Source organism: Podarcis cretensis (genome assembly GCF_951804945.1).
Source record: "Podarcis cretensis genome assembly, chromosome: 3".
In the NCBI taxonomy this organism is placed as follows: domain Eukaryota; kingdom Metazoa; phylum Chordata; class Lepidosauria; order Squamata; family Lacertidae; genus Podarcis; species Podarcis cretensis.
The window spans coordinates 6,201,781-6,227,978 of record NC_137172.1 but is presented as its reverse complement, the minus strand read 5'-3'; the positions used below and the strand labels follow the sequence as shown (position 1 = coordinate 6,227,978).

The 26,198-nt window shown below is 43.7% G+C and overlaps 1 long non-coding RNA gene across 1 annotated transcript; it reads right to left on the bottom strand.

The window, feature by feature from the left end:
- Positions 1-636: 636 nt before the first annotated feature.
- LOC307211993 lies at positions 637-25,211 on the bottom strand. Its single transcript, XR_013836699.1, has 2 exons — positions 25,098-25,211; positions 637-812 (listed from the first exon to the last, which is right to left on the bottom strand). It is a non-coding gene; the product is annotated as an uncharacterized lncRNA (long non-coding RNA).
- Between the last annotated feature and the right edge of the window lie 987 nt (positions 25,212-26,198).

The window sequence follows — 26,198 nt, the reverse complement described above, 5'->3', positions numbered from 1 at the left end:
GGCACATACCTCTGACCGGCCCTGAATTCTGACAATTATTTGTATTCTCTTATCTCACCAGACTGGATGCCATGTGATGCTAGGATGAAGAATTCTTCTTGGTAGGCACATGTGCATGCAATTACGCGTAATAATAATAATAATAATAATAAGTGGGCTTGGTGGAGCTAGTTTCTGTAAAAGCCTGGACTACTTCCCATCCTGTAATCCAGTAGCTGGAGGGGCCTAGAATCTATAAGAAGAAGCTTCCAGATCTGGTCTTGTCAGTTCAATAATCCCAAAATTCAGACACCTGTGGGTTTTGAAGGATGACTATATTTCAATTGGAATACTTTTTAAAAGAGTGCCACTCAGGTTGGTTACCATTTAAATGGAAGCAGAACTGAACTTCTTCTCCCTCTCATTCCACCCCCCATATTTTGTCACTCTTCATTTTCCACATTGTGGCCCAGTTCTCCTCACTAGACTGTTTTGGGGGATCCTCACCCCCTTTTAGTCTTCCTTTCTAATGACGTTTTGGGCCTCTCCACAAACCATGCCTGCTGACACCTCCTTCTCATGGACGTAAGGTGCCATTTTGGGTTCTTACTAGCAATAACACTCATGCTTAGAAATGAAAAACAGAGGAGAAAAGGCTTTATGGATATGCTTTTATTGCAAGGCACAAGCTCATGTGAGCCTTGAAACTGTTGCTTTTTTCAATCTGGATGCTTTGGAGAAGAAGTCCCTAGCAGGGGATCAAGCGGGATCCAGCGGCTCTCAAAGAGAGGGAGCATCTTCCACTTTTCAAAGGCATCTATCACTCCTCCTGTCTAAAACATAGAAACCAGCAACAAAAAGACAACAGTTAACACAGTTTCATAGCAAAGTGACCATATTTGAGACATCAAAACACAAAGCAAGGCATGTTGGACCACAAGAAACATTTCATGATAATAAACCATTGGGTAGGGATAGGTCTGTTTCAGTTTTTCATTTCCAGAAACTATGAATTACATAGATTCACCTTTCAGTGAAAATTAAATGCAGTCTCTGAGACACCCCTACCCCTGGGGGACTTTCTTTTTTAGGTACAATTAAATATGTCACAGAATAGTGAGTGAGCTTGCAAGGTCTCCAATATTCTCCTGCAGACTGGATGTTATGCACAGCAGGGATTTGTTGTCTTTGTGGCCCCGAGGAAGAGTTCTGGGGAAACAGGAAGCTTGCACCCCATTTTGTGAGAGTGTTTTGAGAAACACGGGAGGTACTGGCACCCTGGGGTTCATTCAGTCCAGTTGCTAATTTCTTTGTATGCACCCACAACAAAAGTCTACTTCCTGAGGTTCTTTCTTTAAAAGATAAAATAAGAATGAAGCTGCTTGGAATTGAAAGTGGGAGATTTGCCTGGAATGTATGGGATGTGAAACTGAGGTAATCTTAAATGGTGGAGGGAAGGACACCACACAGAGTAAGTGCCCAGCATCTGTTAAAGCTGCAGAATAGACATCCCTTAGGCACTGAGATAAACAATGGATGAAGCTGCACAACAAATTAAATGTGCCCATACGGTGTGGTTTAGGGATTTGGCAAAGGAGGTCTGGCATAAGCTCACAGGGCAAAGGGGCCAAAGACAGCTGGGCCAGCCATGAGGCAGGTGAGGACCCTGCTTCTGGTGGCAGAAGCCCCTCAGACAACAAACCCATTGGTGCCCCTCCTACCCCGCTGGTTCTGCCTGTGGGGAAAGAACTCAGCACCATCTTGCTTAAAATGGGCAACAATGGTAGTGCCGCTTCTGTGCCTGCAACCAGCAGGGTATGGTGTGTGTCTGGGGCAGATCAGGCCATGGCAGGAGGAGCAGGTAGATGGGCTTAGGAGCCGTGCCGGCAGAATGGCCAAGCAGCAATTAGCATTTTGCATCAAGCAGCAAAATGGGATGTGCCACGCTTGGCTGATTCTGGCATAGGTATTTTTATTTTTATTTTTGCAATGGAGCAATTGTGCTTGCAGGCAAAGAATGATCAGTTTAGGGGACTCTGCACTGGGTACTTAAAATGATCAATCCAGAGGGTTATGGGAGAGGGGCGGGAGGTGTAATTCTCATTTGGCAAGAAGAAATTACCTTCTGCAACACGGAAAACTAGGAAAACATTCTCCAATCTTTTCATGATTATCAGGACAACTCATAGGGTGGCAAACACCACCTTTGGTGTTAAGGCATTGCCTAGCATTGTTAATTTTCTTGGCCTGTGCAGATCCTGTGCAAAGAGAGAAACAAACATATGTGGGGAGAAGGAAGTTAATTCACAACTGGATGAAAGAGAGAAACAACTCCACAGCCCTTTGAACAAGAGAGGCTCTGTGACACTCTGGGTGCTGTGGCATCCCAACTCCTACCCCCCACCCCACCCCCTGCCAGTGGCCACTGGTGTTTACCACCCTTGCTATATTCACAAGAAGAAATGGTCAATCTGCTTATCCAGATATTTGCTCATGAGTGGAGGGTGTCAGTCTACGAAACACGACAGCAAGAAGTGAGGCACACATGGCTTATACGTTATAGAGAAACTAAAGCCTGTAACTGAAGCCATCAGAGCCCCAAGAACTACCCAGAATAAAAGGCTCTATATTACATCAAGAAAACTTCCCCACTAATTAGACACGACATATGCCAAATTTAGTGAAAGACTCGTGGAAGAGAGAAATCAAAATTTTATTTTGTAAAACATATTCCATAAATTTGCATAGAATTCCATAAAATCTAACCAAACTGAGAAAAGAAGAGGCTACTTTTATTTTTCCTTACCAGTTTTACATGCGATGCCATTATCCATATATTAAAAAAAAAGGTAAAGGACTCTTTTGACAGTTAAGTCCAGTTGCAGACAACTCTGGGAGCCGGCGTTTGACCACAGACAGCTTCCAGGTCATGTGGTCAGCATGACTAAGCTGCTCCTGGCAAACCAGAGCAGCACACAGAAACGCGGTTTACCTTCCCACCAGAGCGGTACCTATTTATCTACTTGCACTTTGATGTGTTTTCGAATTGCTAGGTTGGCAGGAGCAGGGACCGAGCAATGGGAGCTCACCCTGTCACGGGGACTCAAACCACCGACTTTCTGATCACCAAGCCCAAGAAGCTCAGTGGTTTAAACCACAGGGCCACTCACGTCCCCTTTTCCTTATATTACTCTGCCATAATGAAGTCAACATGTGAACATCAAAGCACAGCCGTCCTCTGAAAGGCAGCTCTCCCACCAAGTAATGTGTTTAAAAAATGTACCTGAAAAAGTGTATTTTCATGACAATAGCATGAAAATATAGGTTATAAAAGGGGAAATTGCATAGCAATTATGGGCATAATGGGGAAAATTCAGCAACACAGTGCATATATCCCCTAATAGATGCACCTTTGTAGGCAATTTTGTCTGATATATACATTTTTATATAAAAATTTACCACTAAAGAAATGTCTCTAGCAAGAAAAGTTAGCTTCCTTTGCAAGGCCACAGAACAGCAACTGTACTCCTCTCCCTCTTCAACCCCACAATCGGCTGGCAGGTGTCCCTCTTCCTCTCCATCCCTTACCTGGGCAAGCCAGGAGCAGCAAACAGAGAACTGCCAAGCAGAGGTGAAGGATCTTCATGGCTCAGGATGAATTGTGGTGGCAAAGCCAGGCAAAGCCAGCTTTTAAGCCAAATGGAGCCCCAAAAGCTTGCCAAGAGAGGGCTGGGCTTCCCATAATTGTAATTCCTTTGGGACGTTGTGACTTAGGCTGACGTGGAAGAGAACGTTGCCAAAATCACGTGCCTCTGGAATGGCATTCCTGCATTCTGTCAGTCATAGCACTTTCCACAGAAGTAAGATCACAAACTTTCAGATGGGCTGTATTCATGTTTCAGAGGGAGATAGCTTGAATCAAATGAAAAATTTATGATGAGGATTCAATGCCCCACATAGGCAGTGCTAGGGGGATCTATCCCTCAGGGAAATGACTCACCCCTCACCTGTCCCCACCGCACTGCTAGACCTTTGTGGTTACCTGAAAGAAGGGCACTTTTCACATGCTCACTTCCCACAGTGATTATTCTTAGTAGTTGTCAGTGCTCCCCCATCCTCCCCGCTAAAAATATGCTTAGGGTTACTCTCATTTTCCTTCTCATAGTGAAATACTGCTCCTCAATCTGGCCAAACTTAGATTCACAAAATGTTTAGGGGTATGCGGACCCCTGCATCCCCCCAGGAAATAGCACTGGTAGTAGTAATAGCTTCAAACATTTTTTCCAAAAGAAAGAAAGAAAGAAAGAAAATTCAAGTCCACTGATTGAAGAGGTTGAGTGGGACGTGCAGGGCAAGGAGATTTCAAAGGTGAAATGATGGACTCTTTGCTTACTTGAAGGAAGGGCAATCTTCACATGCTCTCCTGTCCTTTTTCTCATTCTTGCAATCATCATAATCATCCTATTTCTCAAAAAACCTTTTTCTAACTAGACTCAAAGCCACTTACAAAAATATTTTCAAACATTTGGGGCTCTTCTTCTCTGCTTGCTACACCTGCCATGTCCACTCTGCACCCCATAATAATTGGCCAACCTGTCCTTTCCTTTCTCCTTTCCACCCAAGAAGATGACTAAACCTCCTTTCCCCCTTCCCAACCCTGTTTCTGAAGCCGCTTCACTCTTCCGTCCTGTGCTCCATGGAGTCGCTGTCAATGTGGCTCAAGATCAGGGGTGATGGGATCCCCAGAACAGAAACATCCAAAGGCCAATGAGTTAACCTTCTCTGCTTTGACGTTTCATTTGAGCTTTCATGCTCAGGCCTGGTGCTTTCATGTGGGACTGAACGTGGGACACTTTGCATGGACCTAATACTCAGCTAAGGGACACAGTTGGCACTGTGGTCTAAAACACTGAGCCTTGGGCTTGCCGATCAAAACGTTGGTGGTTCAAATTCCCGTGACGGGGTGAGCTCCCGTTGTTCAGTCTCAGCTCCTGGCAACCTAGCAGTTCGAAAGCACTTCCGGGTTAGCGCCATCGGCTGTGGGAGTCATAAAGCCAAGGCAGAGGCTTGTAAATACCGCAGGGTGCCCCCTGACCTCGGCTGACCAGCACTCTGTGCCTTACAATGTATTAGGATGTATTGACCTTAAATGGAGTTGTGTTTCCTCTGGGCAGTGATGACCCTATATGGTGATGGGTGTAATAAAAGTCTTGACCGGATGAGGTAACGTGAGACATTGGCAAATGGCCTTGCGGCTGAGGAGAACAAAGGAGAATAAATCGGGAGAGGGCAGAGAAAGGAGCTGCTCTTACCACCATGAAAATATAGCTGACTCTTTGTGTCTTTTTTCTATGCTAAACACCATCTCATGACGGCAGGACTCCGTCAGGTGGTGCCCCATGTGACGCTAACTTAAAAGAAGAGGCAAACTTAAAAGAAAAGAGGCTGACTAAAGAAAACAGCGTGAGGCTGACTTCAAAGGATACCCTGTGAGGCTTCTTGATCCAAATTACGGATATCATCGACCCCGGCAAGGGTTTCAAAGCGCTATTCATCTTAGGATCCCCGGTGAGTCGATCCCTTTTATATTGATTTTAGAAAAATGGGCAGCTCTTTGTCTATTCCCCAAAAGAAATTTTTAAAAGACTTAAAATTTCTCCTCTCCTCCAACAAATTGGAAGTTCCTGAGGGTGATTTGATACAGCTTATTCAGGCCATCGATGAACATTGCCCCTGGTTTCCTGAGGATGGAACTTGGGAATTAAAACATTGGGATAAGATTGGGGCACATTTTCATGGACACCCCAGCTTTGGTGTTCGGATTCTAAATGCATGGTACAAGGTTCGTTATGCCATGGGCACTTTATCACCAAAAAATATCTCCATGGCTGTATTGCCAACATCACCCCCGGCTTCTTTAGTCCAGCCTGCTGTGATGCCGCCTGTTCCAGCACTCGCCTTGCCCGCACCCCCAGACCCCAAGCCTCCGGACAGTTCCTCACCAGAGGACTCAATCCTGCAAAAATACTGTGGTCTGGCTGGCAATGATCCTACTCTCTCACCAACAGAACCAGCCACCCCTTTTCAACGTGCAGTCCTTGCCTGTTCCTTAATTCAGGATACTCTGGCATTTCCCATTATAGTGCCACCTGCTGGTGCCCCAGCAGGAACTCAAGCCCAGCACCAACCTTTTGACTTTAAAATCTTGAAAGAGCTGCAATTGCCAGTAAGGACAAATGGACTCCAAGCCCCATACACGCAGGCTCTTTTGGAAGCCACATTAGCCCAGCTTTTGGTTCCAGATGACATAAAGCTTTTGGCACGTACAGTTTTACCCCCATCAGCAGGTGTATTGTTTGCCCACGAATGGGAAACTGCCTGTCATGCATATGCTCCGGCTTTATTACAACAAATCAGGGGAAATAATCCAAATATTACCCTCGCAGACATCCTAGACGCCATGATGGGGCGTGGTCCCTTTACTCAGGCTTCAGTGCAAGCCACACTGCTGCAAATCCTATTGAGGGATACTGCCCTTGCTGCTAAACAAGCAATGAGAAAAGTCAAGGAACAAATACAGCCAATGGGAACTTTACAACCTGGCGTACCAAATCCAAATATGCTCCCACGAGAATTTCAGTTGGCGGTGATTGATTTAAAGGACTGTTTCTTTTCTATCCCACTGGCCCCAGCAGACAGGGAACGGTTTGCTTTTACACTGCCAGTATATAACAATTCACAGCCCACCCAGCGATATCAGTGGGTTGTCCTGCCTCAGGGCATGTGGAACTCCCCTACACTTTGTCAACATTTTGTGGGTGAAGCATTGAAACCTTTCCGCATGCGCCACCTAGAGGACAAGCCTTTGTGGGTTCCAGGTCGATGCGTGCAGCCATGGCGAGTCCCTTCAATTGCGGAAGTGCCTTCCCCACCATCTGCCTCGCCATCCTTTGTTGCACCGTTATACAAGGAAGAGAAGCAGACGACCTAGTCCAGTTGAAACCACCATATTTCACCTTATCAGCTGGCAAGCCGCTGTCGTCAGAATCCTACTCTGGCTGGCAGCATCCACGGCTCAGCCACTCTCGAACTAGAAGAACTGCGTTGTTGAATAAGACTTTTAGGGGAGAAAATTATCATAAGATATGGAGGGATAATGTTTTTGTATGATTATGTTTACCAGTTTATTGCATGCTTCTAGATGCTGGCTGTGTATGCATATGCCCCCTTTTGCCTGTCATTCAGGCATAATGCTTCATGGTGTGCCTATTAATGGATCCTTTCAATTTACAAATGTTATATCACCTAACCAAACTTTTTGGCCTCCAGTACAATTGACCCTCCATGAGCCTGCCCCCATTTGTTTTCAAATTAAAGAGGGGAAAGAATCATGGGGCATATATCCAAACTGTCAATATACATTGAATTTCACTTTAATAGCTCTTGTTCTCTTACAGGAACATACAGTGACCAATCTCAGTGCTATAGGAAAAATACCAGTGCATGGCTAAAAACTAGGAAAGAAACCTACCATGCAAATTGGAGTCTGAATTCTTCTATCCCTGGCTTAGCAAATGCCACAGATGAGCAATTTTATATCAGTTCTTTATTTACTGCAGCCTTTACTTGGTCCCAACAGAGTAGTAATATCAGCTATTTACTCCAAAGAGAGTTATGGTTGCTTTGTGGCAGATCCATGGGCATGGTTATATTCTTGGCTTCCGGATGGAAGTTGGCTTCGACATTTATTGATTTTAGTGATCCTTATAGTAGTTATTTGCGTTATTTTGTGTTGCTGTATACAATGTATTCCTTCTTTAATCTCTGTATGTAATGTATGGTTCTCCCGTCAACGGCCTGCTTCCGGCCTTACAAGAGTTGCCTATCGCACTCGATATCACCGTATTGGTAATGAAATATATGCCTCTGATTAATAAAATAAAGAAAGAGGGCATGTGGGAGTCATAAAGCCAAGGCAGAGGCTTGTAAATACCACAGGGTGCCCCTGACCTCGGCTGACCAGCACTCTGTGCCTTACAATGTATTAGGATGTATTGACCTTAAATGGAGTTGTGTTTCCTCTGGGCAGTGATGACCCTATATGGTGATGGGTGTAATAAAAGCCTTGACCAGATGAGGTAACGTGAGACATTGGCAAACGGCCATGCGGCTGAGGAGAACAAAGGAGAATAAATCGGGAGAGGGCAGAGAAAGGAGCTGCTCTTACCACCATGAAAATATAGCTGACTCTTTGTGTCTTTTTTCTATGCTAAACACCATCTCATGATGGCAGGACTCCGTCAATCGGCAATGGCGGAATTCCTCTGACCGGGAGGAATTTGCCCTGTGGAAATTCGGGTCTGGCCGTCACGGCGAAGGCAGAGACCCTTCAAAAATCACAGGCGGGTGAAGCCTGTGAATGTGGGATTCGGTGGGCACCTTTAGTGCCCCCCCACTCAGTTTTGGGGATCCAGAGCGAGGTGGGGTGAGCGGCGCGGTGCTTCAAATCGACTGCTTTTTCCATGGAGCGAAGCCGCACGGCCGTTGCCGGAGAGCGCTGACTTTTTCCTGTGGACAATTTGATCCAAAAGTAACTACCCGTGAGTAAAGTAGTAAAGAAGAATTGGACCTTTAAAAAGTTTTAATTTGGTACCGAATTTGGAAGTGGAAGGAAAGAATATACTGAATCCAGTGGAGATTAGAAAGTGCTTCCAGAGGTACTTTAAACAATTATACACACAGGAGAAGCAGAAAGAAATGGACATTGATCAATTTTTGAAAATAAATGGATTACAGAAAATCTCTCAGGAAAACAAGTTAATGCTGAATTATAAAATAACGGAGCAGGAAGTGGAAGGGGCCATACAGAATATGCAATTGGGTAAATCTCCAGGACCAGATGGTTTGACTTCAAGATACTGCAGATCCCTGAAAGAATGGTTAATACAACCATTGAAGGAAGTCTGTAATGAAATTTTGGAAGGGAAAAAGTCACCTGAGTCGTGGAAAGAAGCTTACATTACACTTATACCGAAAACAGAGATTGAAAAGACACAACTTAAGAACTACTGCCCCATATCACTGCTAATGTGGATTACAAAATTTTTGCAGATATTTTGGCTAAGAGATTAAAAAAGGTGCTTGTAGAAGAAATCCACAAAGATCAAGCGGGCTTTCTCCCGGGCAGACATCTGTCTGACAATACGAGGAACATAATTAATATTTTAGAAAAATTACAAGTGAATATTAATACCAACACAGTTTTGATATTTGTGGGTGTGGAGAAAGCCTTTGATAATATTTCCTGGAGTTTTATGAAGAAGAACTTACAGGGAATGGTGGTAGGTCAAGGTTTTCAAAATGGTATAGGTGCAATTTACTCAGAACAAAAGGCAAAATTAATTGTGAACAATGTAGTGACAGAAGAATTTAAGATTGAGAAAGGAACACAGCAAGGTTGCCCAATCTCTCCATTACTTTTTATATCGGTCCTGGAGGTTTTGCTAAATATGATTGAAAGGACCAATTGGTTAAAGGTATACAAGTGGGAGCTAAACAGTACAAACTGAAAGCTTTTGCTGACGATTTGGTATTGACTTTACAGGAGCCAGAATCTAGTACTAAAAGGGTATTGGAATTGATGCAAGAATTTGGTCAGGTAGCAGGTTTTAAGTTGAAGAAGACGAAAACTAAGGTCTTAGAGAAAAATCTAACTGTGATTGAGAGAGATAAGTTTCAGAAGGAGACAGGATTAACATTGGTTAAGAAGGTGAAATACCTAGGGATAAATATGACCGCCAAGAATGTGAATTTATTTAAGGACAATTATGAAAAATGTTGGATTGAAGTGAAAAAGGATCTAGAAATATGGTCAAATTTGAAGCTATCATTGTTAGGCCAAATTGCAGTGATAAAAATGAATGTATTGCCAAGGATGCTGTTTTTGTTTCAAACATTGCAAATTCTAGATAAAATGGACTGTTTCAAGAGGTGGCAGAGAGATATTTCTAGATTTGTCTGGCAGGGCAGGAAGCCTCGAATAAAATTTAAGATATTAACTGATGCTAAAGAAAGAGGTGGATTTGCCCTGCCAGACCTTAAACTTTATTATGAATCAGCTGCATTTTGCTGGCTGAAGGAATGGCTGCTTCTTGAAAACACTGATGTGCTGGATTTGGAAGGTTTTAACAATGTATTTGGTTGGCATGCATATTTGTGGTATGATAAGGTTAAAGCACATAAAGCGTTTAAAAACCATATTGTTAGAAAAGCACTGTTTAATGTTTGGATGAGATACAAGGATTTGTTAGAAAATAAAACCCCAAGATGGTTGTCACCAATGGAAGCGAAGGCTCAGAAAAAACTCAATATGGAAGCCAAATGGCCGAAATATTGGGAAATTTTGGAACAAGATGGAGACAGAATAAAATTGCAGAGTTTTGAAAAATTAAAAAATAAAGTGTGAGACTGGCTCCATTACTACCAAGTAATGGAGGCATATAATATGGATAAAAAACTTGGCTTCCAGGTGTAAAAATCAAAATTGGAAATAGAATTGTTAGATCCCAAAACTAAGAATTTGTCAAGAATGTATAACTTGCTGTTGAAATGGAACACTCAGGAGGAAACGGTGAAATCAGCTATGATTAAATGGGCACAAGATGTTGGACATAACATTATGATGGCTGACTGGGAACAGTTATGGACCACAGGTATGAAGTTCACGGCATTCAATGTCCTAAGAGAGAATTTAATGAAAATGATTTATAGGTGGTACATGACACCAGTCAAGCTTGCAAAAATTTACCATTTGCCCGAAAATAAATGTTGGAAATGTAATGAAACTGAAGGTACATTCTTTCACCTTTGGTGGACATGCCCAGGGATTAAGACATTCTGGGAGATGATCTATAATGAAATGAAAAAGGTATTTAAATATACCTTCTTAAAGAAACCAGAGGCCTTTCTTTTGGGCATGGTCAGCCAAGTGGTGCCAAAGAAGGACAGAACTTTCTTTATGTATGCAACAACAGCAGCAAGAATACTTATCACAAAGTATTGGAAGACACAAGATTTACCCACCCGGGAAGAGTGGCAGTTGAAGTTGATGGACTACATGGAACTGGCGGGAATGACTGGCAGAATCCGAGAGCAGGGAGAAGAGTCGGTGGAAGAAGATTGGAAGAAATTTAAAGACTATCTACAGAAACATTGTAAAATTAAGGAATGTTAGAAAGATGTTGGAATGAAGCTACATGGTTTTAGCAGAAATGCTATAAAGAATTAAGTGCAATAAATTGTAAAGGGATTAAAGGGAAAATAAGGTTAGAACCTGTTAAGATAAATTATAGGACAAAGAATTGAGGAAGATGGAAAGGATTTGCTGAAACAATTAATTGAAGTGGGATACAAAAAAGGGAGGTGCGAGGAAGTCACTGAAACAAGTTAAGGAAAGATAATCATATTGAAAGTATTGAATGTGTTTTTAATTGTTTTTCTTTTTGATTTGTTATATCTATGTAGTGTTTTTGTTTTTGTGCTGTATTGTATTGTATTGTTGTGTTTGACTTTTCTCTTTTTTTTCTCTTTGTAATTTCCAAATTCTTAATAAATATCATTTTTTAAAAAAATGAAAGCACGTCAAAGTGCAAGTAGATGAATAGGTACCACTCTGGTGGGAAGGTAAATGGTGTTTCTGTGCACTGCTCTGGTTTCGCCAGAAGCAGCTTAGTCATGCTGGCCACATGACCCGGAAAAACTGTCTGCGGACAAACGTCGGCTCCCTCGACCAGTATAGTGAGATGACCGCCGCAATCCCAGAGTCGTTCGCAACTGGACTTAACTGTCAGGGTCCCTTTAGGTTTACCTTTTAATTCTCAGCTATTCAAACAAGATGGAGGGGAGAAAATCACAGTGAGCAAATGCCCAGCAGCTATTGAAGTTTTAGGATGGACAGTTATGGTGATCCCTTTCCACTGAGATAAACAATAGATGAAACTGCATATTAAAGTAAACAATCAAATACCATGTGATTGAAGGATTCGACCAAGAGGAATTGGCAAAACCTCCCAGAGCAAAGCAATCAAAGACAGGGCTGATCCCAGAGCCTTGAGGCAGGTGAGGACGCTGCTTCAGGTGGCAGAAGCCCCCAACCAGGCAGAATGCCCATGGGTGCCCCTCCTGCCCTGCTGCTTCTGCCAGTGGAAGAGAAGCACCAGCATCATCAGCACTGATTTTGGACAAGATCTCTGCCATTTGGGGCAATACGGGAAGTGCCACCCTAGGCTGATTCTGCCAAAGGTGTCTTTTGCAATGGACAAGGTATGAAAACAACTGGCTGCGCAACATATTAAGTTTGCAATCACAGGGCGATGTATTCAAGGACCACTCAAGTAATTGATGCCTTGTGTAACAAATGGAACAGGTAGCTGGTACTCGCTGCTCTATCAAAATGACATTCTGTGTAATAAAAAGGTTGCATTAGAGATACTTTGTACTGCCAGTGGTTGTTTAATTAATGAAAAACATAATTAAGACAACTGTAAATGTTGCAGGCTGTATAACCCACCTATATGATGACTATAATGAGTTTTGTTTTGGTTATTTCTGTTTCTGAAGGAATAGAATGGCTCTAAGACACAGAAGGGAGGGAAGAGGGAGGGAGAAGAGATGAGTTTGTATCGATGCAGTTTTTACATAATGGAGGAAATAATAAAGTTTTAATGGAAAAGTCAAATGGATTTAAAGGAGGTTAAACTGGAATCAGATAAATGATCATCAACTTGTAAAGAAACCTATTGTTCAAGTTACAGTATACAGTAATACCACAAAATACCTAATAAGAATAAAAAGGAACTGAAGAGCCCCCCCCCAAAAAAACACATAGTTAAATCTTTTAAGAAGAAGATGGCTCATTTCTTCTCAATCAGAGAAAAAAGATCCGCAGATGCAAGATGCACACCCGGCTGCAATACCCATGACCACGAACTTCTAGAAGAATCAGCAGGATTCAAAGCTGTTGCCAGACAACAGTGAATACAGGTCAGCAATTGGTAAACTCTTGTATCTAGTTACCACATGTAGACCTGATTTAGCAAATGCTGTGGGGATTTTTAGTAGAAAAGTGAATTCTCCCACTGAGCATGATTGGGCAGGTGTAAAAAGGGTGGTGCGGTATTTGAAGGGTACCATGAATTGTGGGAGTCATAAAGCCAAGGCAGAGGCTTGTAAATACTGCAGGGTGCCCCCTGACATTCCTCTGGGCAATGATTACCTTATATGGTAAAGGGGCAATAAAAGCTTGACCGGATGAGGTAACATGAGATTGGCAAACGGCCATGCGGCTGGACAGAACAAAGGAGAATAAATCGGAGAAGGGCAGACAGAGGGGCTGCTCTCTCTTATCATGGAAATATTGCTGGCTTTCTGTGTCTTTATTTTATACTAAACAAATGCCACTTGTGACGGCTGGCTCCAACAAGTGGTGCCCTCTCTGAGGCTCAATTAAAAGAAGAGGAAAACTTAAAAGAAAGGAGGCTGACTAAAGAAAGCAGTGTGAGACTGACTTCAAAGGCTAAAGGAAGCAGTGTGAGACTGACTTCAGACTTCAAAGGAAACCGTGAGAGGCTTCTCGATCATCGACTCACTACGTCCGGTGAGGGTTGCACAGCGCTGATTTCATCTAAGGATCCCTGGTGAGTCGATCCCTTTTATATTGATTTTAGAAATATGGGCAGCTCCCTGTCATCTCCGCAACAGAAATTTTTAAAGGACTTAAAATTTCTCCTCTCCTCCAACAAATTGGAAGTTCCTGAGGGTGATTTGATACAGCTCATTCTGGCCATCGATGAGCATTGCCCCTGGTTTCCAGCAGATGGGACATGGGAACTAAAACAATGGGATAAGATTGGAGCACATTTTCATGGACATCCCAGTTTCGGTGTTCGAATTTTAAATGCGTGGTGCAAGATTCGTTATGCTATGGGCTCTTTATCACCAAAAAATATCTCCATGGCTGCATTGCCAACACAACCTTCAGCTTCTTTAATTCAGCCTGCTGTTCTGCCATGTGTTCCAGCACTTGTTTTGCCAGCAGCCCCAGACCCCAAACCTCCAGATTACAGTTCCTCACCAGAGGACCCAATCCTGCAAAAATACAGTGGTCTGGCTGGAAATGACCCTACTCTTTCAGCGGCAGAACAAGCTACCCCTTTTCAAGGTGCAGTACTTGCCTGTTCCTTATCACAGGATACCATGGCATTCCCTGTTATTGTGCCCCCTGCTGGTGCTCCAGCAGGAACTCAAGCCCAGCACCAACCTTTTGACTTTAAAATCTTGAAAGAGCTTCAATTGTCAGTTAGGACAAATGGACTGCAAGCTCCATTTACACAAGCTCTTTTGGAAGCTACATTAGCCCAGCTGTTGGTGCCAGATGACATCAAGCTTTTGGCACGTACAGTTTTACCCCCATCAGCTGGTGTATTGTTTGCCCATGAATGGGAAATCGCCTGTCGTGCTTATGCTCCTGCTTTACTGCAACAAGCAAGAGGGAATAATCCTAATCTTACCCTCGCAGATGTGATGGATGCTATGATGGGGCGTGGGCCCTTTGCTCAGGCTTCAGTGCAAGCCACACTGCTGCAGATCTTATTGAGGGATACTGCTCTTGCTGCTCAACAAGCAATGAGAAAAATTCCAGAACCCACCAGTGTTCAGTCTAGGTGGGGTTCAATCAGACAAGAACCTAGAGAATCATTCCTCCTTCATGGACAGGCTGCTTACAGCAGTGAGTAGACAAATTGAAAATCCTGAAGCCAAACAAATAATTATCAAACAATTGGCCTTTGAAAATGCAAATGAGGATTGTAAGGTTGCGTTACAACCGATAATACACAATCCTGCCACAGACACAGCAGCCATGCTTCGCATTTGTCAGTCTGTAGGTACAGCAGCTCATCTGCTGGTGGCAGCGCAAAATAAAAACCAGCCTGTAGCCACCGATACAACGTTTCCAGCGTGGCAAACCAAGATCACCGATACCTCAGTGTGGGTAGAACAGTGGCCTCCACCAAAAGAAAAATCCGCAGCAATGGCACCATCTCGTTTCTGAACAGCTTATTTCTGAACAATTGACTTTTAGCCACATTGAACCACTTTCATCCCATTGGATCCAGCAGACAGGGAACGGTTCGCTTTTACATTGCCAATATATAACAATTTGCAGCCCACCCAGCGATATCAGTGGGTTGTCCTGCCTCACAGAATGCGGAACTCCCCTACACTTTGTCAGCATTTTGTGGATGAAGCATCGAAACCTTTCCGCATGCGCCACCTAGAGGTGCTGCACATGAACTGCATCTGGCAGTGTTTGCCTTCCTCACCAATTGCCTTGTCATCCTTTCCTGCACCGTTATACAAGGAAGAGTTGAAACCACCATATTTCACCTTATCGGCTGGCAAGCAGCTGTCATCAGAATCCTATTCTGGCTGGCAGCATCCACAGCTCAGCCACTCTCGAACTATAAGAACTGTGTTGTTGAATAAGACTTTTAGGGGAGAAAATTATCATAAGATATGGAGGAATAATATTTTTGTGCAAGATATGATTAAGTTTACCAGTTTATTGCATGCTTCTAGATGCTGGTTGTGTAAAATATGCCCCCTTTTGCCCGTCATTCAGGCATAAAGCTTCATAGTGTGCCTATTAATGGATCCTTTCAATTTATAAATGTTATATCATCTAACCAAACTTATTGGCCTCCAGTACAATTGACCCTCCATGAGCCTGCCCCAATTTGTTTTCAAATTAGAGAGGGGAAAGAATCATGGGGCATATATCCAAACTGTCAATATACATTGAAATTCACTTTTAATAGCTCTTGTTCTCTTACAGGAACATACAGTGACCAATCTCAGTGCTGTAGGAGTGACACGAGTGCATGGTTAAAAATTAGGAAAGAAACCTACCATGCAAATTGGAGTCAGAATTCTTCTATCCCTGGCTTAGCAAATACTGCTGATGAGCAATTTCATATCAATTTCTTATTTACTGCAGCCTTTACTTGTTCCCAACAGAGTAGTAATAGTGGCTATTTACTCCAAAGAGAGTTATGGTTGCCTTGTGGCAGATCCATGGGCATGGTTCTATTCTTGGCTTCCGGATGGAAGTTGGCTTCGACATTTATTGATTTTAGTGATCATTATAGTAGTTATTTGCATTGTTTTGTGTTGTTGTATACAATGTATTCCTTCTTTAATTTCTATGTGTACTGCATGGTTCTCCAGTCCATGGCCCGCTTCCGGTTTCACAAGAGTCGCTTATCGCACTCGATATAATCGTATTGGAATGGACATTTATGCCTCTGATTAATAAAATAAAGAAAGAGGGCATGTGGGAGTCATAAAGCCAAGGCAGAGGCTTGTAAATACTGCAGGGTGCCCCCTGACATTCCTCTGGGCAATGATTACCTTATATGGTAAAGGGGCAATAAAAGCTTGACTGGATGAGGTAACATGAGATTGGCAAACGGCCATGCGGCTGGACAGAACAAAGGAGAATAAATCGGAGAAGGGCAGACAGAGTGGCTGCTCTCTCTTATCATGGAAATATTGCTGGCTTTCTGTGTCTTTATTTTATACTAAACAAATGCCACTTGTGACAGCTGGCTCCAACAATGAATTGTAAGTTAAGGTTACCAGCTGTCAGAAGTTGGTTGGGTATACTGATGCGGATTGGGCTGGGGACAATGCTCAGTATAAATCCACAGGTGGATTTGTTTTTATGTTTGGGGATGGACCTGTTGCATGGGGTAGTTATAAACAGAGCTGTGTAGCATTGTCTTCCACAGAATCAGAGTACAGAATCAGAGCGACAGATGCATGCAGAGAGGTTGCCTGGCTTGATCGACTCATCAAGGACTTTGGGTTGGTGAGAAAGGAACCTGTCAGCTTGCTAGAGGACAATCAGAGTTGCCTGAAGCTGACACAGAGTGAGAAGTTCTATGTGAGGAAAAAAACATATTGGCGTGAAGTAGCATGATGTACGTGAGATGATCCAGGACGGACTTTTGGAACTGTCTTACTGCCGCACCAAGGAGATGACTGCTGACATCCTGACGAAACCCCTGCCAAGAGAGTTTCCAGAACCTACATGTCAAGCTGGGACTCTGGGTGGTTGAATAAAGTTATTTATGTTTGTGCATGTTGTGTTGCCTGAGAAGGGGTATGTGGGGTGTGAAACACAAAGCAGTCAAATACAACATTCCTAGAGTGGACATGTTTACACATGAGAAGGGATGTTTGTCCAGCCAGTAAATAAACTTCCTGTTTTCTCCTGGGCTGGGACAAACTCCCATTCTTGTGTCCTGCTGGTTTCACTGACATTGGGAGCTTTCCGCCATTGTATAATTTTTACAGAAGGGAAATTCAGCTTGGCAAATGAGATTCAAACAAGTGGCCAGAGCAGGTGATCATTTCTCCTCCGCATGCCCTGCCCCTCTCACAGCATTTTCTGGACAGATCATTTTGAGGAGCCTCTGATCTGAGTAGCTTTAGGCTACCTCCCTGAATGGACATCCCTTCTTGGGTTTAGGCTAAGGGACCCAGTGAACTGAGAAAATAGCTTAATTACATATAACTTGGAAAAGGTTTGTGATGATCAATAGGTTTCTTTACAAGTTGATGATAATTTATCTGATTCCAGTTTAACCTCTTTAATACAACATTTATCCACTGTTAAAATCCATTTGACTTTTCCATTAAACCTTTCTTATATCCTCCATTATGAAAAAACCTCATCAGTACAAACTCATTTCTCCTCTCTTTCTCCCTCCCTCCCTCCCTCTCTCCCTCCCTCTTCCCTCCCTTCTGTGTCTTAGAGCCATTCTATTCCTTCAGAAACAGAAATAACCAAAACAAAACTCATTATAGTCATCATATAGGTGGGTTATACAGCCTGCAACATTTACAGTTGTCTTAATTATGTTTTTCATTAATTAAACAACCACTGGCAGTACAAAGTATCTCTAATGCAACCTTTTTATTACACAGAATGTCATTTTGATAGAGCAGCGAGTACCAGCTACCTGTTCCATTTGTTACACAAGGCATCAATTACTTGAGTGGTCCTTGAATACATCGCCCTGTGATTGCAAACTTAATATGTTGCGCAGCCAGTTGTTTTCATACCTTGTCCATTGCAAAAGACACCTTTGGCAGAATCAGCCTAGGGCGGCACTTCCCGTATTGCCCCAAATGGCAGAGATCTTGTCCAAAATCAGTGCTGATGATGCAGATACTTCTCTTCCACTGGCAGAAGCAGCAGGGCAGGAGGGGCACCCATGGGCATTCTGCCTGGTTGGGGGCTTCTGCCACCTGAAGCAGCGTCCTCACCTGCCTCAAGGCTTGTCCGGCTCAGGGATCAGCCTTCTCTCTGATTGCTTTGCTCTGTGAGGTTTTGCCAATTCCTCTTGGTCCAATCCTTAAACCACACTTTATTTGCATGCTTAGATTAATATGCAGTTTCATCCATTGTTTTTCTCATTGGACAAAGGATCAATATAATTGTCCATCCTGAAGCTTTAATAGCTGCTGGGCATTTGCTCACTGCGATTTTCTTTACCCCACCTTGCTTGAATAGCTGAGGATTCGGTCCCATATATTCCATGCAAAGTGTCCCACATTCAGTTCCAAATGCCTTCACTAAAATAAATAAAAAAAGAATCTGAAGTTGCAGACTTTTGCTCTGGGACTTTGCAGAGTAACAAGCAGCTGGGCTGAATGAACCCAGGTGGGAAAAGGCCTGTGAGCAAGCAGCAGAGCTTCCAGGACTCACAGTCAAGAAGGTCTCCCAAGATGTTTAAGGTTGTTGCCTTGACTGGCTGCACATCCCTGGCCCTCTCCTCCTGGTGGCCTTGCTGCCTTCCCTGGGACCCTGCTTGGCTTACGTGACTTAAGGAAAGTATTTGTATGGACTGTGCTTTAGGCAGGAGTGCCATCTCTGGTTGTGGCATCATAAAGTGCAGTTCCTTGAGTGTTGCTGGACGGGAAGGGGAAACGGCTTCAGAAACAGGGGTGGGAAGGAGAAAGAGGACTTGGTCATCTTCTACGTTGAAAATGTTTGTGATCAGTAACTGGGATCTCACTTCGGTGAAAACTGCTATGACTGCCAGAATGAAGGGAGAGGCATGTGATTTTGGCCATGTTCTCTTCCACGTCAGCCTAAGACACAACGTCCCAAAGAAATTACAATTATTTAATCTCCCTCTCCCTCCCTGCCCTCTCTTGGCAACCTTTGGGGCTCGAATTGGCCTACAAGCTGGCATTCAGCTTTGCCACGTCAGGAAGCCCTGAAGATCTTTCACCTGTGCTTGGCAGTTCTCTCTTTGCTGCTCCTGGCTTGCCCAGGTAAGGGATGGAGAGGAAGAAGACAGAGGGCCACCTGCCAGCCAATTGTGGGGCGGAAGAAGGAGAGGAGTACAGTTGCTCTTCTGTGGCCTTGCAAAGGAAGCTCACTTTTCTCACTAGAGATGTTTCTTTAGTGGAAATCTCTTTAGTGGGAATTCTTTGCATAAAAATGTATATATCGGACAAAATTGCCAACTAAAGTGTGTCTATTAGGGGAAATATGCACTGTGTTGCTGAATTTTCCCCATTACGCCCATCATTGCTATGCAATTCCCCCTAATATAACCCATATTTTCATGCTGTTTTCATGAAGTTATTCTTTTTCCTGTACATTTTATAAACACATTACTTGGAGGGAGAACTGCCTTTCAAAGGATGGCTCTCCTTTGGTTCACATAATGACCATTAAGGTGCAGCAATATATGGAAAACTGCATTGCATGTAAAACTGGTAAGGAAAACCAAAGGTAGCCTCTTTTGTCTCAGTTTCGTTGGATTTTATGGAATTTTAACCTTTAAAGCCCTTTACGGCCCAGGACCCTTGTACCTATGGGACTGCCTTTCCTGGTATGTCCCACGGAGGACCTTAAGGTCTTCAAACAAAAGCACCTTGGTGGTCCTGGGCCACAGGGAGGTTAGGCTGGCCTCAACCAGAGCCAGGGCTTTTTCGGCTGTGGCTCCAATCTGGTGGAACGCTCTGTCACAAGAGAACTGATATCATTCCGCAGGGCCTGCAAGACAGAACTGTTCCACCAGGCCTTTGGCCAAGGCTCAGCCTGACCCCCTCCTTTGGTAATCCTCACAGAGGTCTAGCCCTATGGTTGCCACTAATTTGATTTGAACTGATTTTACAATGAATTGATTTTAGAATGCTGTATAATTTTACTGTTGTTAGCTGCTCTGAGCCCGGCTTCAGCTGGGGAGAATGGGATATAAATAAATTATTATTATTATTATTATTATTATTATTATTATTAATTTTACGGAATACTTTTAAAAAAAATAGATTTGTCTCTTCCACAAGTCTCTCAAGAAATTTGGTGCATGTAGCGTCCAATTAGTGGGAAAGGTTTTTTGATGCAATATAGAGCTTTTTATTCTGGGTGGTCCTTGAGTTTCTGATGAGTACAATTACAGGCTTTAGTTTCTCTATAACTAATTAGTCATGCACGCTTCACTTCTTGTAAGAGAAGGAGGTGTCAGCAGGCATGGTTGTGCAGAGGCACAAAAAATCTCCCCTCTACCTTGTTTAAATAGCTCAGGATTCAGCCCCATATATTCCATGTAAGGTATCCCACATTCAGATCCAAGCACCTTTGGCATGAAAGTACCAAGACTAGACACTAACCCATTGTCCTTTGGATCTTGATGATCTGGAGTTGCCATCACCCCCAATCTACAGCCATACTGACAGCGACTCCAGAGGGTTTTAAACAGAAGAGTGAATGCAAGTCTCCTACATTCAATTCCAAGCAGCTTCAGTATTATTTTATTTTTTAAAAGAAATAACCTGAGGCAGTAGGCTTTTGTCTTGGGTGCATACAGAGAAATTAGCAACTGGACTGAAGGGACCCCAGGGTGCCAGTACCTCCTGTGTTTCTCAAAACACTCTCACAAAATGGTGTGCAAGCTTCCTGCTTCCCCAGAACTCTTCCTCAGGGCCATAAAGACAACAAATTCCTGCCATGCATAACATCCAGTCTGCAGGAGAAGTTTGGAGACCTTGAAAGCTCGCTCACTATTCTGTGGCATTTGTAATTGCTCCTAGAAAACACTGTCCCCCAGGGGTACATTTTCAGTTTCTGAAAATGAAAAACTGAAACTGAGACCTATCTCAACCCAATGGTTATGAGAGCCAAAGCTCTCTTAAAACAACGTGTTGTAGACACTGAGCGCCAACTGGATCTAGCCAGGACCCCAATTGCTATTGCCAGTGCACAGGACAATTCAATAACTCCCTGCTGCCTTCAGATACAAACCCTGCTGCAACGGACATCATTGCCAGATTCTGCACAGCAGTGCTCAAAATTTGTCGGATGATGGCCTGTACCACAAACTAGATATAATGAGGACTCGTATTAGAGTGCTCTGTAGACTGATGGCTGTAGTCCTATATACTACTAACCTTTTCTGCTCTTCCAGGCTTGTCTAATGTTCTCATATCTTCTTTTGGATTCTTATAGAATCTTATAAGACTTAACTTATTTTAGTTTCTTAAAACATTTTTTTAAAAATATTTTAAAGGATTGTATCCCTCCCTCCTTACGCTGGTCCTCAACCGTAATAAAGATTTGTTGTTGTTGTTGTTGTTGTTGTTGTTGTTGTTGTTGTTGAAATGCTTGCTTTGTATTTTCATGTCTCAAACATAGTCACCTTGCTATGAAACTGAGTTAACTGTTGTCTTTTTGTTGCTGGTTTTTATGTTTCAGACGTGGATAAGAAATGGCTGACTTTGAAAAATGGAAGATGCTCCCTCTCTTTTTGAGATCCGCTGGATCCCGCTTCATCCCCAGCTAGAGACATCTTCCCCAAAGCATCCAGATTATAAAAAAGCAACATATTCAAGGCTTACATGAGTTGTGCCTTGCAATAAAAGCAGATCCAAAAGCCCTATTACTTCTCTTGTTTATTTTCAAGCATGAGCGTCATTGCTATTGAAGCCAAAATGGGACCTTACGCCCATGAGAAGGAGGTGTCAGCAGGCACGGTTGTGCAGAGGCATAAAACGTGCCCCCCTCCACCTTGTTTAAATAGCTCAGGATTCAGTCCCATATATTTCATGTACAGTGTCCCACATTCAGTTCCAAACACCTTTGGCATGAAATCACCTGGAATGGACCCTAACCCATTGCCCTTTGGATGTTTCTGATCTGGAGATGCCATCACCCCAAACTACAGCCATACTGACAGTGGTTCCAGGGGGTTTTGAACAGAAGAGTGAAGCGGCTTCAGAAACAGGGTTGGGAAGGAGAAAGGGGGATTTGTCATCTTCTAGGGTGGAAAGGAGAAAGGGAAGGACAGGCTGGCCAATTATTATGGGATGCAGAGCGGGAAACGGCAGGTGGAGGGAGCAGAGAAGCAGAGCCCCTCCAGTATTAAAATGCGAGTCCTGTTTGAAAAGGTGTCTGAGAGATATGGTGGTGATGAGTTAGGAAGAGGAGGAGGAAGAGGAGGAGGAGGAGGAGGAGGAGGAGGAGACATGTGAAGATTGCCCTTTTCATTTGATCCAAGCTATCTCCTTCTGAAACATGAGTGCAGCAGATCTGTATGTTGAAATCCCCCAGGACAACCAAACTAGGTGTCTCCAGGAGCACATCCACCATGACCTGAAGCAGCTCGGGCAGAGAATCCTTGGTGCAGTGGGGAGGTCAGTACACCAAAAGGAATCCTGTACTGCTCCTATTGCCCAACTTCCAGAACATGAACTCAGAAAACTGGATCTTCCCAACAGGGCACCTGGTGTAAACTAGTGACTTCCTAAAAATCACTGCAACCCCCCCTCCCTGCCCACATGACCTGGGTTGCTGTGTGTAAGAGAAACCTGGTGGACAAGCAGCGGCAAGGACAGGCCCGTCTGCTTCATCCAACCAAGTCACTGTTACACATGCCAGGTCAAGTCCTCCATCCACAATCAGGTCGTGGATGGCAGTGGTCTTATTCATCATTGACCTGGCATTGCACAGCAGCACCTTCAGGTCATGTGGGTCTCCCTTATTGATTCCAGTATCCATCCGGTCAAGACCAGACCCAGAGGCAGGAATGACGAAACCTGCCTCCTCGGTAATGACATGGTCTGGTCTTAGCATAACTCCTCCTCCTACCAGTGATCACCAAGATCAGGTGTTCCAGTGTGTGCGCGTATACACACACACACACACACACACACACCCTGTGGAACCTGCCCCAGCCATTCTGTTGGCTGTGGCCCACTCCCCAGTAGCCCTGACCCTCTTCACCCAAGCATCATGAGCTTGCACATTGAGTATATGAGATTGTTCCTTGCAATAAAAACAAATTCAAAAACTCCATTTCCTCAATGTCTGGTTTTCAGGCATGGGTGTCGTTGCTTGAATAATATTACCTTGCCATCATCAGAAGGCGAACCCTGAAGGGAGGGAGGGAGGACCCCCAAAAATAGGCCAATGAGGAGGACTGAGCACCCCTCTCCCATAATATTTTCTCCCTCTCCCATAATATTAGAACCCAATGGGGACTGAATGAACCTGGATGTTGGGGAATGGTGGGGGGTTCAGGACAGACAAAGAGGAGTCCATTTTCATCCAGTGAATAGTCACAGCACTTCATTCATTGCCACAAGTCACTGTGATGACCACCAGCCTGGAAGCCTTTAAAAATGAATTAGACAAATCCACAGGGGATAATCATCCCTTATTGGTGTGATCAAAGTTCCTCACAACATCAAACCATCTTGCAGAAAACACTAACGGCTGCAGGGCATTACAAAATTTAAAGTTCCTTGCAACATCAATCCATTTTGCAGACTACACTAACAGTTACAGGGCATTACAAAATTTGAACGAAACAATGGAAACAGTTCATGTTAACAAATCTCCACAGAAAATTGACAGTAAGTTCTGGCAATAGGGAAAGAAGAATTGAACCCAGATTAAAGACAAAAAAAGCACCTCCTAAGATAAATCTTGCCCCAGCAACAACTCCTGAACAATATCCACTTTTTTATTTTTTGAGTTTTATTAGGACTTTAATGTAATATTTTTATTTATACTTTCCATTACATTTTTTTTTCATTTCAATCAATATAACCATTAATAATTATTGACTTCTCCTCTTCCACGATTTCATTTATTTATGAATTACAACTGCATATTCTAATTACTCTTTATGTTATATTTATATTTTCTCTTTATATTTTCTCCTTGCTCCCTATAACTTCAATACTTACATCTACTGAATTTACTCCAACCCTGATTTAAGATAATTGTTCAGTTATTCTGAAAACATTTTTCATCCTTCCTTAAAGATTCCATCTTCTTGAGCCCTTATTCTGTTAGTTGGCTTCCCTAATTCCATATATTCCATCATTTTCACCTGCCACTCCTCCTCTGTTGGTATTATTTTCTCTCTCTATTTCTGAGTGTAAACCATTTGCGCTGCTATGGTTGTGTAGAGAAATAAAAATGTGGGGACATCCATACCTAACATTCCTAATAAGAAGGTTTCTGGCCTTTTTAAGCATTTTCTTCATTTCATTATATATCAACTCCAAGAAATCCTTTGCTAATTTAGATGTCCATCCAAAATAATACCCTCTTGACATTTTTGTCTTTGCCAACCTGGTGCACTCTCCATAATTTCTTTTGTTGCACTACGGCAACCATTAGGGACATGGGTGGCGCTGTGAGTTAAACCACAGAGCCTAGAACTTGCCGATCAGAAGGTCAGCGGTTCAAATCCCAGCGACGGGGTGAGCTCCTGTTGCTCGGTCCCTGCTCCTGCCAACCTAGCAGTTCGAAAGCACATCAAAGTGCAAGTGGATAAATAGGTACCACTCCGGCGGGAAGGTAAATGGCGTTTCCATGCGCTGCTCTGGTTTGCCAGAAGGGGCTTATTCATGCTGGCCACATGACCTGGAAGCTGTACGCCAGCTCCCACTGCCAATAAAGCGAGATGTGTGCCACAACCCCAGAGTCGGCCACGACTGGACCTAATAGTCAGGGGTCCCTTTACCTTTACCTTACAGCAACCATTATCTCTGACTCCAGGTCATGCTGGTTGGGGCTGAAGGGAGCTGCAGAACAACACAGCTGAAGGCCACCAGGTTGAACCAGCTGGAATTTCCAAGGGATCTCCAACGACACACCCCACCCAGGAACACTGCAATGTTTATTCCATTACATCACAAGGGCATGGTGATCTATGGCCAGGGTGCTTTAGACCGGGAAGGCCTGAGTGCTAATCCACACTTGGCCATGAAACTTACTAGATGACTTTGAACCACATACTGTCTCTACCAGAGCTACTGTGTCATGGTGATGAGAAGTGAGGGCTGCAGAGATCCAGGTTGCAATCTCTGCCCAGCCATGAAGCACATTGGGGTGACCTTGGGACAGTCGCCATCTCTCAACCCAGCCAGCACACTCTGTTGTTGTGAGGATAACAACTGGGGATTAGCCACGTACAGTGCCTTGAGTCCAGTAGGGGAAAGGTGCAATGAATTTGTTGGAAGCTGCCCTGAGAGGCTGGGGCAACCCAGTCAGATGGGTGGGATACAAATAATTAAGTAGTAGTAGTAGAGGGACGTGGGTGGCACTGTGGGTTAAACCACAGAGCCTAGCACTTGCCGATCAGAAGGTTGGCGGTTCGAATCCCCGCAACGGGGTGAGCTCCCGTTGCTCGGTAACTGCTCCTGCCAACCTAGCAGCTCGAAAGCATGTCAAAGTGCAAGTAGATCAATAGGTACCACTCCGGCGGGAAGGTAAACAGCGTTTCCGTGCGCTGCTCTGGTTCACCAGAAGCGGCTTAGTCATGTTGGCCACATGACCCGGAAGCTGTACGCCGGCTCCCTCGGCCAATAAAGCAAGATGAGCACCGCAACCTCAGAGTCGGCCACGACTGGACCTAATGGTCAGGGGTCCCTTTACCTTTACCTAGTAGTTGTAGTAAATAGGTTTATCTCATGAAGTTATTGTGAAGTTAAAATGAGGTCAGCAGGAGAGGGCTTACTTCGTAGGAGGTGCAGTATATCTGTAACTCTTACTATAGAATAAAATTGTAAGTCGGCGTCACTCTGTTTTCATTGGCTCCTTTCTGAAGGTTGTAAAGGCAAGAGTGGGA